Source organism: Dendrobates tinctorius, unplaced genomic scaffold (assembly GCF_039654945.1).
Source record: "Dendrobates tinctorius isolate UK_male_01 unplaced genomic scaffold, ASM3965494v1 ptg000430l, whole genome shotgun sequence".
NCBI lineage: Eukaryota > Metazoa > Chordata > Amphibia > Anura > Dendrobatidae > Dendrobates > Dendrobates tinctorius.
Window position 1 is genome coordinate 1,819,173 of NW_027362093.1, and position 13,500 is coordinate 1,832,672.

At 47.7% G+C, this 13,500-nt stretch overlaps 1 protein-coding gene across 1 annotated transcript in view; it reads right to left on the reverse strand.

The window, feature by feature from the left end:
• The window catches only part of LOC141076815 (uncharacterized), a 918,929-nt gene that overhangs the window by 359,038 nt on the left and 546,391 nt on the right, over positions 1-13,500 (reverse strand). The gene's annotated exons all lie outside the window — the stretch shown is intronic.

Below are 13,500 nucleotides of genomic sequence, written 5' to 3' on the forward strand. Positions count from 1 at the left end.
TGCACTCTTGCCAAACTAATACCAGCCACTTTCATAGTTCCTCATAGTAAAATAGACACGGCAGCAGTCCCAATTCATACTTGGTATAGAAGGGCTGCAGACAATAAGCCCCGGCCAAATGGTAGGCTGCATCTAGTAGAAATGGGGATAACAAATAAAATATTCAGTAGTATGCTAATATACCCCTTCATAACACAAATGTGGGATAAATTAGTGGAAGCTACCGACTACCTGGACGATCAGATTTTCGAGATTCTTGAAGTTCTTAATGAAACTAATACAATACAGAGACAATTAATGACAGTTACTAACCAGCATTCTATAGTACTAGATTACCTGACAGCAAAAGAAGGAGGAATGTGTCAAATAATTGGTCCCACCTGTTGTGACTATATTGACCCTGCTGGCAATCTCCAGATCGGGGCCAGTATAGACAGAATAGGTGAACTTAGAGACCAATGGTTAAAACAACACAGCGCAAAGAGAGACTCCTGGTGGGGTAACACATTCTCTTTCCTAAATCCAGCAAATTGGTTTAATGGCTTAGCAGGATGGATTTTTGGCATTATATAGACTTGTATGCAAATTTTGTTGGTTTGCTTATTGCTTTATGTAGCTGTAAAAGCGCTAATATATGTATTACTTAAGCTACTGAATAATGTATGCATAAAAAAAGAATCTAAGGCTGAACCTTCTGTAGTGTACCATAGACCCCAGGTGGCCATTGCTGATGGGGAAAGTGAGTGTCCACACTGAGGGTGGATGGGCGAAGCAGGTAGGAAGCCCCCTTATGGGTACTAGACCCATGAGACAGTAGCTCCTATGTGGACATCAGCTGACCCTGTGGCAAAGGTTATACCATTTACAAAAGGGGGAAATTGATATAGAAGAGTTAATGGTTTGCTTTTATATCCCTTTAAATGCCTTTAAGACTTCAATTGCCTTTTGCCTTATTATTGCTAGAATTATTCTTATGTAGACTAGTAGTCTCTGTCTTCAAGGAAACTATATTTGTTATCATATTTGTTCTCAACAACATGTTCTGGCTATATTGTAAACAAGATACGACCCTGAGGTGATGGTGGGGGCCAAATGAGCTCCACATATTGAGTCACATATTGCTGTAAATGGTATAAAAACATGTCTTATATTTCATTACGTCAGATAAAGTGATTTGACCACGACCCGTGTGTGTTGAGTCCTTTGTCTCCAAGCGCTTGTCATCAGAAGGGCGACAAAACCTCTCAATCCGGCCTCACTGGTGATCTGGAAAGATCTGACGCTTGGTCAGAACAAAAACAGCTACGACAGAGACATTGGTTGGAGGGAGCTAAGCATCAAGTCGTGGTCCTCACTGACCACAAGAATTTGATTTACCTAGAGTCGGCTAAGCGCTTGAACCCTAGACAGGCTAGGTGGGCCTTGCTTTTTACACGTTTTGATTTTGTGGTTTCTTTTCTTCCTGGAACTAAGAATGTCAGGGCAGACGCCCTCTCTAGGAGCTTCTTTGCTGATTCTCCTGTGGTGACCAAACCTGCTACCATCTTAGGCGAAGGGGTAGTTCTTTCTGCCATCTCGCCCGATTTGAGTCGTGCTCTGGAAGAGTTCCAGGAGGACAAACCTGAGCATTGTCCCAGTGGAAAGTTGTATGTTCCTGACCAGTGGAAGAAGAGAGTGATGTCTGAAGTTCATTGCTCTGCTTTGGCTGGTCATCCTGGTATTTTTGGTACTAGAGATTTGGTGAGTCGGTCTTTTTGGTGGCCCTCCTTGTCTCGTGATTAGAGTTGAGCGACTTTTGGTTTTTTAGGGTCGCGTTTCGTTTCGTGAAACCCGACTTTTCCAAAAGTCGGGTCGAGCAAGATCGTCCGATTATAGGGAAAAGTCGGGGTCGTCCCGAAACACGAAACCCAATGTAAGTCAATGGGGAATAAAAGTCGGCAGTGAGAGGAGGACAGGAAACACACCTACAGTGCCCATTTGAATGCCAAAAGCATCAATTCTTCTTTCTTAAGCTTGTCAACCTTAATTAACTTCATATTACAAGTTACGCACTGAAAAATGGGGGTTATTTGGCTACAAACTGTGGGGGGGGAGGGCTGGCTCCAGGTTTTCATGTGCCCTGGGCGAAAGAGCGCCCCTTTAACACATACCACAGCTCATCATGCTCCGATACGGCAGAGAAATAGCGGTATAGTACAATGAAAAATACCTCACTTTTTACATCTCATGACGAGGCCCATCTATTTCTCCATACAGAATCATTGGTCCCATATAATGTTTGAAACAGTATATGATGAGCTCCACATAATGCTACAGTATATGTTGGTCCCCATGGATGAAGCTCCACTGTCTTATGGGCCCAAATAATGCTCCAAACATAATGGGCCCCATTTCTAATGCTCTAGTGTATAATGGGCCCTGTAAATGCTGCTCCAGTGTCTGATGTCCACCTTTGGAATGTTCCAGTGTATGGTGGGCCCCATCTATCATTCTCCAGAGTATAGTGCTCCCCAAAAATTGCTGTCCCAACATTGAAAACAATCAAATAAGTCTCCTCGCTAGGGAATCCCTGTACTTGTCTGGACAGGTGCTGTAGCTTGCTTAACAGCTCGCCAGCCGTTCTCACGCCCAGTATGGATTGCACGTGATTGCACAAAGGTTAGAAAGGGTACCGTATCCCTGGATAACATGTATGGATAGCGTACACATTCAAAATATATGTCTATACAGCATGAGGCAGGCTCAGACGGTGTTAGGCCCAGTATGGATTGCACGTCATTGCACAAAGGTTAGAAAGGGTACCGTATCCCCGGATAACATGTATGGATAGCGTACACATTCAAAATATATGTCTATACAGCATGAGGCAGGCTCAGACGGTGTTAGGCCCAGTATGGATTGCACGTCATTGCACAAAGGTTAGAAAGGGTACCGTATCCCCGGATAACATGTATGGATAGCGTACACATTCAAAATATATGTCTATACAGCATGAGGCAGGCTCAGACGGTGTTAGGCCCAGTATGGATTGCACGTCATTGCACAAAGGTTAGAAAGGGTACCGTATCCCCGGATAACATGTATGGATAGCGTACACATTCAAAATATATGTCTATACAGCATGAGGCAGGCTCAGACGGTGTTAGGCCCAGTATGGATTGCACATCATTGCACAAAGGTTAGAAAGGGTACCGTATCCCCGGATAACATGTATGGATAGCGTACACATTCAAAATATATGTCTATACAGCATGAGGCAGGCTCAGATGGTGTTAGGCCCAGTATGGATTGCACGTCATTGCACAAAGGTTAGAAAGGGTACCGTATCCCCGGATAACATGTATGGATAGCGTACACATTCAAAATATATGTCTATACAGCATGAGGCAGGCTCAGACGGTGTTAGGCCCAGTATGGATTGCACGTCATTGCACAAAGGTTAGAAAGGGTACCGTATCCCCGGATAACATGTATGGATAGCGTACACATTCAAAATATATGTCTATACAGCATGAGGCAGGCTCAGACGGTGTTAGGCCCAGTATGGATTGCACATCATTGCACAAAGGTTAGAAAGGGTACCGTATCCCCGGATAACATGTATGGATAGCGTACACATTCAAAATATATGTCTATACAGCATGAGGCAGGCTCAGATGGTGTTAGGCCCAGTATGGATTGCACGTCATTGCACAAAGGTTAGAAAGGGTACCGTATCCCCGGATAACATGTATGGATAGCGTACACATTCAAAATATATGTCTATACAGCATGAGGCAGGCTCAGACGGTGTTAGGCCCAGTATGGATTGCACATCATTGCACAAAGGTTAGAAAGGGTACCGTATCCCCGGATAACATGTATGGATAGCGTACACATTCAAAATATATGTCTATACAGCATGAGGCAGGCTCAGATGGTGTTAGGCCCAGTATGGATTGCACGTCATTGCACAAAGGTTAGAAAGGGTACCGTATCCCCGGATAACATGTATGGATAGCGTACACATTCAAAATATATGTCTATACAGCATGAGGCAGGCTCAGACGGTGTTAGGCCCAGTATGGATTGCACGTCATTGCACAAAGGTTAGAAAGGGTACCGTATCCCTGGATAACATGTATGGATAGCGTACACATTCAAAATATATGTCTATACAGCATGAGGCAGGCTCAGATGGTGTTAGGCCCAGTATGGATTGCACGTCATTGCACAAAGGTTAGAAAGGGTACCGTATCCCCGGATAACATGTATGGATAGCGTACACATTCAAAATATATGTCTATACAGCATGAGGCAGGCTCAGACGGTGTTAGGCCCAGTATGGATTGCACATCATTGCACAAAGGTTAGAAAGGGTACCGTATCCCCGGATAACATGTATGGATAGCGTACACATTCAAAATATATGTCTATACAGCATGAGGCAGGCTCAGATGGTGTTAGGCCCAGTATGGATTGCACGTCATTGCACAAAGGTTAGAAAGGGTACCGTATCCCCGGATAACATGTATGGATAGCGTACACATTCAAAATATATGTCTATACAGCATGAGGCAGGCTCAGACGGTGTTAGGCCCAGTATGGATTGCACATCATTGCACAAAGGTTAGAAAGGGTACCGTATCCCCGGATAACATGTATGGATAGCGTACACATTCAAAATATATGTCTATACAGCATGAGGCAGGCTCAGATGGTGTTAGGCCCAGTATGGATTGCACGTCATTGCACAAAGGTTAGAAAGGGTACCGTATCCCCGGATAACATGTATGGATAGCGTACACATTCAAAATATATGTCTATACAGCATGAGGCAGGCTCAGACGGTGTTAGGCCCAGTATGGATTGCACGTCATTGCACAAAGGTTAGAAAGGGTACCGTATCCCTGGATAACATGTATGGATAGCGTACACATTCAAAATATATGTCTATACAGCATGAGGCAGGCTCAGATGGTGTTAGGCCCAGTATGGATTGCACGTCATTGCACAAAGGTTAGAAAGGGTACCGTATCCCCGGATAACATGTATGGATAGCGTACACATTCAAAATATATGTCTCAGGAGGCAGGCTCAGACGGTGTCAGGCACAGTATGGATTTGACGGCCAAGATTACACAGAGGAGGAGCAGGGAGAGGTAAAGATTGCAAATGCTGGGGCCCTGCCCAAGCAAGGGGGGCCCACTCGTGGGCGTCGGTACTGGCACTGGGCCCCTCATAGTACAGCGGTGTGTCTGACGGCGGGTGTGCACCACCGCCGTCAGAGACACTTGATTGCACTATGAGGGACCCTGTGCCAGTGCCCGCGCCCAAGAGTCGGCCTACCCACCTGTCCAGGGCAACGGCACTCGCACGGTGTCGTGCGGTAGGTGGTGACCCCGGCCATGGGGGGGAGGCAGCACAGTTAGGGAGTTTTAGAAAGTGGCATATGTTGATGTTGGACATTCAGCTGATGCAAAAGGCGAAATAAGTGAAGTACCAGGAAGAGGTGGACCAAAGCAAGCCATTTTTCTGTCACCCTATGTGTCATCAGGGGAAGGTGGGACAAAATCCTTGGAAACCCATGCGTGGTTCATTTTAATGAAGGTTAGATCATCCACATTTTGGGTTGACAGACGGGTCCTTTTTTCTGTAAGGATTGATCCAGCTGCACTGAAGACTCTTTCCGATAGCACACTTGCAGCTGGGCAAGCGAGCTCCTGTAAGGCATATTGGGCCAATTCAGGCCAGGTGTCCAGTTTAGCGGCCCAATAGTCAAAGGGGAATGACCTGTGTGGGAGAACATCGATATGGGAGGAAAAGTAGTTTGTAACCATAGTTGACAACTGCTGTCTCCTGTCACTTTCCATCGATGCAGTATTACCAGTTGTGTGAGTGGTATTTGAAAAATCAGTCCACAACATTGTCATGAAACCCCTGTCTCCAACGCCACTTCTGCTGTGTGCACCACGAACACCTCTGCCAAGCTGCCCCCGGCCCGTACGGCTCGTGTGAGAACCATCACCGCTGCTGTGTGCTGGGAATGCCTCAAGCAACCGATTTACCAGAGTTGCTTGTTTATTAGCCAATATTAGGTCAAGGTTCTCCTGTGGCATGATGTTTTGTAATTTGCCTTTATAGCGTGGATCCAGGATGCTGGCCAACCAGTAGTCGTCATCGTTCATCATTTTGGCAATGCGGGGGTCCCTTTTTAGGATCCGCAAGGCATAATCTGACATGTGGGCCAATGTTCCCGGTGTCAATGATGCACTGCGAGTGCTGGGTGGAGGAGCACTTTCTGGCAAATCCACATCCCTCCAGTCACGCACAAACCCTGTACCAGACCTTGCCACGCCAACATTTTCACTTGCCCCACGAGATGCATCCTCCTCCCCTAAGTAATCATCCCCATCATCCTCCTCCTCCTCCTCCTCTTCTTCCTCCACTTCGTCCAGGAGAGGTCCCTGAGCAGACAATGGCTGAATGTCATCAAGGATTCCCTCCTCCTCTTCCTCCTCATCAACATTGGCTGCAGACGCCTGCTCCTTAAGGTGCGTCAAAGTTTGCATGAGCAGACGCATAAGTGGGATGCTCATGCTTAGGATGGCGTCGTCTGCGCTTACCAGCCGTGTGCATTCCTCAAAACACTGAAGGACTTTACAAAGGTCTTTCAGCTTCGACCACTGCACGCCTGTCAACTCCATGTCTGCTCTCAAAGTGCCTGGCCGTGTATCCTCCCACAAATGCATTATGGCCTGCCTCTGCTCGCACAGCCGCTCCACCATGTGCAGGGTGGAGTTCCACCTTGTTGCAATGTCGATAATGAGGCGGTGGTTGGGAAGGTGGAGCAATCGCTGCAGCTTCTGCATACGAACGGAGTGTACAGGCGACCGGCGGATGTGCGCGCACAGTCTTCGCACCTTCTGGAGCAGGGCTGTTAACTCCGGATAATTTTTGAGGAAGCACTGCACCACCAGGTTCAATGTGTGAGCCAAGCAAGGTATGTGGCTGAGTTTTGAAAGGGCTATGGCTGCCACAAAATTACGGCCGTTATCACTAACTACCTTGCCTGCCTCAAGATGTACACTGCCCAGCCATGACTCAGTTTGTCGCTTCAAGTACTCGGCCAGCACCTCGGCGGTGTGTCTGTCGCCCAAACACATCATCTGCAACACAGCCTGCTGACGCTTTCCACTAGCTGCTCGATAGGGGGACACATCGTGTGCAACAGTGGCAGCTGCAGATGGAGTGCTCGTACGACTGCGCTCTGTGGACGAGCTTTCGCTTCTGGAGGAGGAGGAGGAGGAGGAGGGTCGAACGCCTACAGCCAACTGTTTCCTATACCGTGGGCTAGGCAGCACTGTCCCACCACCGCTGTCCCCTGTGGACCCTGCATCCACCACATTAACCCAGTGCGCAGTGATGGACACGTAACGGCCCTGGCCATGCCGACTGGACCATGCATCAGTTGTGAGGTGCACCTTTCCGCTCACTGACTGCTTGAGTGCATGGACAATGCGGTCTTTCACATGATGGTGGAGGGCTGGGATGGCTTTGCGAGAGAAGAAGTGGCGACTGGGTAGGTCATAGCGTGGTACTGCATAGGCCATGAGTTCGCGGAAAGCTGTGCTTTCCACCAACCGAAAGGGCATCATCTCAAACGAGATTAGTTTGGCAATGTGGGCGTTCAAACCCAGTGTACGCGGATGAGAGACTGAGTACTTTCTTGACCTACTCATAGTGTCTGGGAGGGTGAGCTGGACTTGAGAGCTGCATATGGTGGAAGTAGCGGTGGACAGGGCGGACTGAGAGAGGGTTGATGATGGTGATGGAGTTGGTGTTCTTTCTGATGGCCTAGAATCAGTCTTTCGTTGATATAACAGTGGGATTCCCTGACTGCTGTGGCCTTGCAACGACACCTCAACATTTGCTGCTGTGCTAACCGGTGGGCTTACAGTGGGGGAAACAATGTAGCGTTGCTGACTACCTTCGTTGTGATCAGTTGCACATGTGGCACTTGAGGTTTGGTGTTGTGTCCACGCTTGCAAGTGCATGCTGGTTAAATGTCTAAGCATGCAACTGGTATTCAAATTTTTCAGATTTTTCCCTCGGCTAAAGGTCTTTGCGCACTTCTTACAGATAACCTTGGCCTGATCATGAGGATTTTGTTCAAAAAAGTGCCACACTGCACTCTTCCTACTTTGGCAGACATTTTGCGGCCTAGCACGCTGTGATCTTTTGACCCTCTGGACAAGCTGTCCAGCAACTCTTTTGATGTTTGGAACCTGTCTTTGGAGTGCTCCGGGCCTGCCAGATAACAGCTGTTGCGATGTCGATGTCTGCTGTGGATGCTCCTCATCTGAGCTATTGGAAGCAGCACCCTCTTCCCCCAATGGATGCCAATCTGGGTCAACAACTGGGTCATCCATCACCTCCTCTTCTATGTCATGTGCACCTTTCTCTGTGTCACCGTGTATGGTGGTATAGTGTGCGGGAAGGGGCACCTGAGTCTCATCAGGGTCAAAATCTGGCTCTGTACACTGCGAGGACAATGTAGTGCTCTGAGTGAATGTACCAGCAGAATCATCCATCAGCGGCTGTGCATCAGTGCACTCCATGTCAGATTCATCTTGGCCTGGGTAATTCACCATTTGACTTGATAATCCAGGCATGGTATGTGAAAACAGCTCCATGGAGTAATCAGTAGTATGGCCTGCGTCATCCTTCAATCTTGGTTGGGGTGAAGGACACAAGGAAAGGTGTGGTTCATGAACATGAGCCTCCAATGACGACTCAGTGCTTTTACTTTTTACAACTGAAGAAGAGGAGGCGATAGAGCTGGAGGCTGAGTCAGCAATGTAAGACAAAACTTTTTCCTGATGCTCTGCCTTTAAAAGCGGTTTGCCAACTCCTAGAAAACTAAGCGTTCGAGGCCTTATGTAGCCAAACGATGACGCAGGGTCAGCACCTCCTGCATTTGGTCCTATTTTGCTCTTGCCACTACCATCAGATCCACCACCAACACCATCATTACCAGCTGCCAACCCCCGCCCAATTCCACGGCCTCTTCCACCAGCCTTCCTCATTTTTGGTAGAAATGTAGACAAAATCCAACAAACTATATAGTAATGTAAAACAAGGTAAAAGGTGTCTATAGGACAGGGGAGATTTAGAATTTCTGCACACACTTGTGGACAGTGGACACTTTTGGATTGTGTGAGGCCCACTGATATCTGAGCGCTATGTGACACGCTCGATGGCACAGCTGCCTGTGACCAAAGTGACAAGAGGATAATGGAGATTTTGAATCTCTGTGTACACTTTTGGACACTGGACACTTGTGGATTGTGTGAGGCCCACTGATATCTGAGCGCTATGTGACACGCTCGATGGCACAGCTGCCTGTGACCAAAGTGACGAGAGGATAATGGAGATTTTGAATCTCTGCGTACACTTTTGGACACTGGACACTTGTGGATTGTGTGAGGCCCACTGATATCTGAGCGCTATGTGACACGCTCGATGGCACAGCTGCCTGTGACCAAAGTGACGAGAGGATAATGGAGATTTTGAATCTCTGCGTACACTTTTGGACACTGGACACTTGTAGATTGTGTGAGGCCCACTGATATCTGAGCGCTATGTGACACGCTCGATGGCACAGCTGCCTGTGACCAAAGTGACGAGAGGATAATGGAGATTTTGAATCTCTGCGTACACTTTTGGACACTGGACACTTGTGGATTGTGTGAGGCCCAGTGATATCTGAGTGCTATGTGACACGCTCGATGGCACAGCTGCCTGTGACCAAAGTGACGAGAGGATAATGGAGATTTTGAATCTCTGCGTACACTTTTGGACACTGGACACTTGTGGATTGTGTGAGGCCCACTGATATCTGAGCGCTATGTGACACGCTCGATGGCACAGCTGCCTGTGACCAAAGTGACGAGAGGATAATGGAGATTTTGAATCTCTGCGTACACTTTTGGACACTGGACACTTGTGGATTGTGTGAGGCCCACTGATATCTGAGCGCTATGTGACATGCTCGATGGCACAGCTGCCTGTGACCAAAGTGACGAGAGGATAATGGAGATTTTGAATCTCTGCGTACACTTTTGGACACTGGACACTTGTGGATTGTGTGAGGCCCACTGATATCTGAGCGCTATGTGACACGCTCGATGGCACAGCTGCCTGTGACCAAAGTGACGAGAGGATAATGGAGATTTTGAATCTCTGCGTACACTTTTGGACACTGGACACTTGTGGATTGTGTGAGGCCCACTGATATCTGAGTGCTATGTGACACGCTCGATGGCACAGCTGCCTGTGACCAAAGTGACGAGAGGATAATGGAGATTTTCAATCTCTGCGTACACTTTTGGACACTGGACACTTGTAGATTGTGTGAGGCCCACTGATATCTGAGTGCTATGTGACACGCTCGATGGCACAGCTGCCTGTGACCAAAGTGACGAGAGGATAATGGAGATTTTGAATCTCTGCATACACTTTTGGATACTGGACACTTGTAGATTGTGTGAGGCCCACTGATATCTGAGTGCTATGTGACACGCTCGATGGCACAGCTGCCTGTGACCAAAGTGACGAGAGGATAATGGAGATTTTGAATCTCTGCGTACACTTTTGGACACTGGACACTTGTGGATTGTGTGAGGCCCACTGATATCTGAGCGCTATGTGACACACTCGATGGCACAGCTGCCTGTGACCAAAGTGACGAGAGGATAATGGAGATTTTGAATCTCTGCGTACACTTTTGGACACTGGACACTTGTAGATTGTGTGAGGCCCACTGATATCTGAGCGCTATGTGACACGCTCGATGGCACAGCTGCCTGTGACCAAAGTGACGAGCGGATAATGGAGATTTTGAATCTCTGCGTACACTTTTGGACACTGGACACTTGTAGATTGTGTGAGGCCCACTGATATCTGAGCGCTATGTGACACGCTCGATGGCACAGCTGCCTGTGACCAAAGTGACGAGAGGATAATGGAGATTTTGAATCTCTGCGTACACTTTTGGACACTGGACACTTGTGGATTGTGTGAGGCCCACTGATATCTGAGCGCTATGTGACACGCTCGATGGCACAGCTGCCTGTGACCAAAGTGACGAGAGGATAATGGAGATTTTGAATCTCTGCGTACACTTTTGGACACTGGACACTTGTGGATTGTGTGAGGCCCACTGATATCTGAGCGCTATGTGACACGCTCGATGGCACAGCTGTGACAAAAGTGACTAGAGGATAAGGGAGATTGGATTGCTTTTAAAAAAGCAGTTTGCGGAGCAGTGGGTAAACAGCAATGCCAGCGTGTCAGGAAGCCTTAGAAGGCAGCCCAACAACCAACACCACTGATACACCACAATATAGCCTCCCCTTGCACTGCACACACAGTGACTTGTGTGTTGTGCAGGCCAAATCGCTAGCAGCAGAAGCAGTTCTTTTGTCTTCTTCCCTGCCTAACGCTCTCCCTACAGAATCAGCAGCAACCTCTCCCTATACTAAGATCGGCAGAAGTAAGATGGCGGTCGGCGTGCACGCCCTTTTATACCCCCTGTGACGCCCACCAAAGCAAGCCAATCACTTGCATGCCCTTCTGAAAGATGGTGGTGACCCGTGCCTAGGTCATCACGTTGCCCACAGTGTCCGTGGATCCTGATTGGCTGAAAAAGAGCGCAAAACAAACTTTTGAAACGCGACTTTGGCGCGTAAGTCGCCGACCTCGTGGCCGACCTCATCCTAGGGTCGGGTTTCGTTTAATGAAACCCGACTTTGCCAAAAGTCGGCGACTTATGAATTTTTTCGACCCGTTTCGCTCAACTCTACTCATGATGTCAGGAATTTTGTGCAGTCCTGTGGGACTTGCTCCCGGTCTAAATCGTGTTCTCGCTCTAGTGGGTTGTTGATACCTTTGCCTGTCCCCAAGAGGCCATGGACCCATATTTCAATGGATTTCATCTCTGATATGCCTGTCTCTCAAAGGATGACTGTTATTTGGGTGATTTGTGATAGGTTCTCTAAGATGGTTCATCTTGTACCACTCCCTAAGTTGCCGTCTTCCTCTGAGTTGGTGCCCCTGTTTTTGCAACAGGTGGTTCGCTTGCACGGGATTCCTGAGAACATTGTATCTGACAGAGGAGTTCAGTTTGTGTCTAGATTTTGGAGAACTTTCTGTTCCAAGCTGGGAATTCAGTTGTCCTTCTCCTCTGCTTTTCACCCTCAGACCAATGGGCAGACAGAGAGAACAAACCAGACCTTGGAGTCGTATTTGAGATGTTTTATTTCCGCTGATCAGGATGATTGGGTTTCATTTTTGCCCTTGGCCGAATTTGCTTTAAATAATAGAGCTAGTTCTGCCACTTTGATGTCACCTTTTTTTTGTAACTTTGTGTTTCATCCTCGATTTTCCTCAGGGCAGGTGGAGCCCTCTGCCTGCCCAGGTGTTGACACTGTGGTGGAGAGAATGCACCAGATCTGGGACCAAGTGGTGGATAAGTTATCTCTCTCCCAGGAAAAGGCCCAGCGGTTTTCCAACCGACATAGGACCATCGGTCCCCAGTTTAAGGTTGGTGATATGGTGTGGTTATCATCAAAAAATATTGCTATGAAGGTGGCTTCTCCTAAGTTTAAGCCTAGATTTATTGGACCTTACAAGATTTTGGAGATTATTAATCCGGTCTCTTTTCGGTTGGCTCTTCCTGTCACATTTAAAATCCATAATGTGTTCCATAAGTCTTTGTTGAAGAGGTTTGTTGAACCTGTTGTTCCGGGGTTGGCACCTCCAGACCCTGTATTGGTGGAAGGTAACATGGAATATGAGGTAGAGAAAATACTGGATTCCCGTCTGGCTAGACGGAGACTCCAGTATTTGGTTAAGTGGAAGGGTTATGGTCAGGAGGATAATTCCTGGGTCTCTGCCTCTGATATTCATGCCAAAAGATTGGTGCGTGCCTTTCATCGGGCTCACCCTGATCGCCCTGGTGGCTTGGTTGAGGGTTCGGTGACCCTTCTTCAAGGGGGAGGTACTGTTGTGAGTTCATTTTCCCCTTCACCACTCAGGCCCGATGAACTCCCTCTGCTGGTTAAGAAAGGTAGTGAGCCTGATTATCAAACATCTGAGACTAATGATGATGACTGGCTGAGTGGAGTTACTGACTGGATATAAGGCCGCCGACGCCCTTCTGCCCTGCGGGTGATTTCTCTGTGGGATCCTTGGAGACCAGTCTGAATTCCTGCTCTGCTAAAGCTAAGTTTTCTGCTCTGCCTTTTGCATTTGTGCTTTGTCTTTGTTTTGCTGGATTTCTGCCATTCCCTGCTGGGGTGAGCTGAATTCCTTTAGCTCTGTCTTCAGAAAATACCTGAGTGCTGATTTAGTTTTTGAAGCCTAGCTGCTTCAGGGCCTTTTTCCATATCAGCCTGTTGGCTTATGTTTTTCATAGGGTTTTTGCAGATTGCAGACAGCAACCGTCCTTTCCTGTCC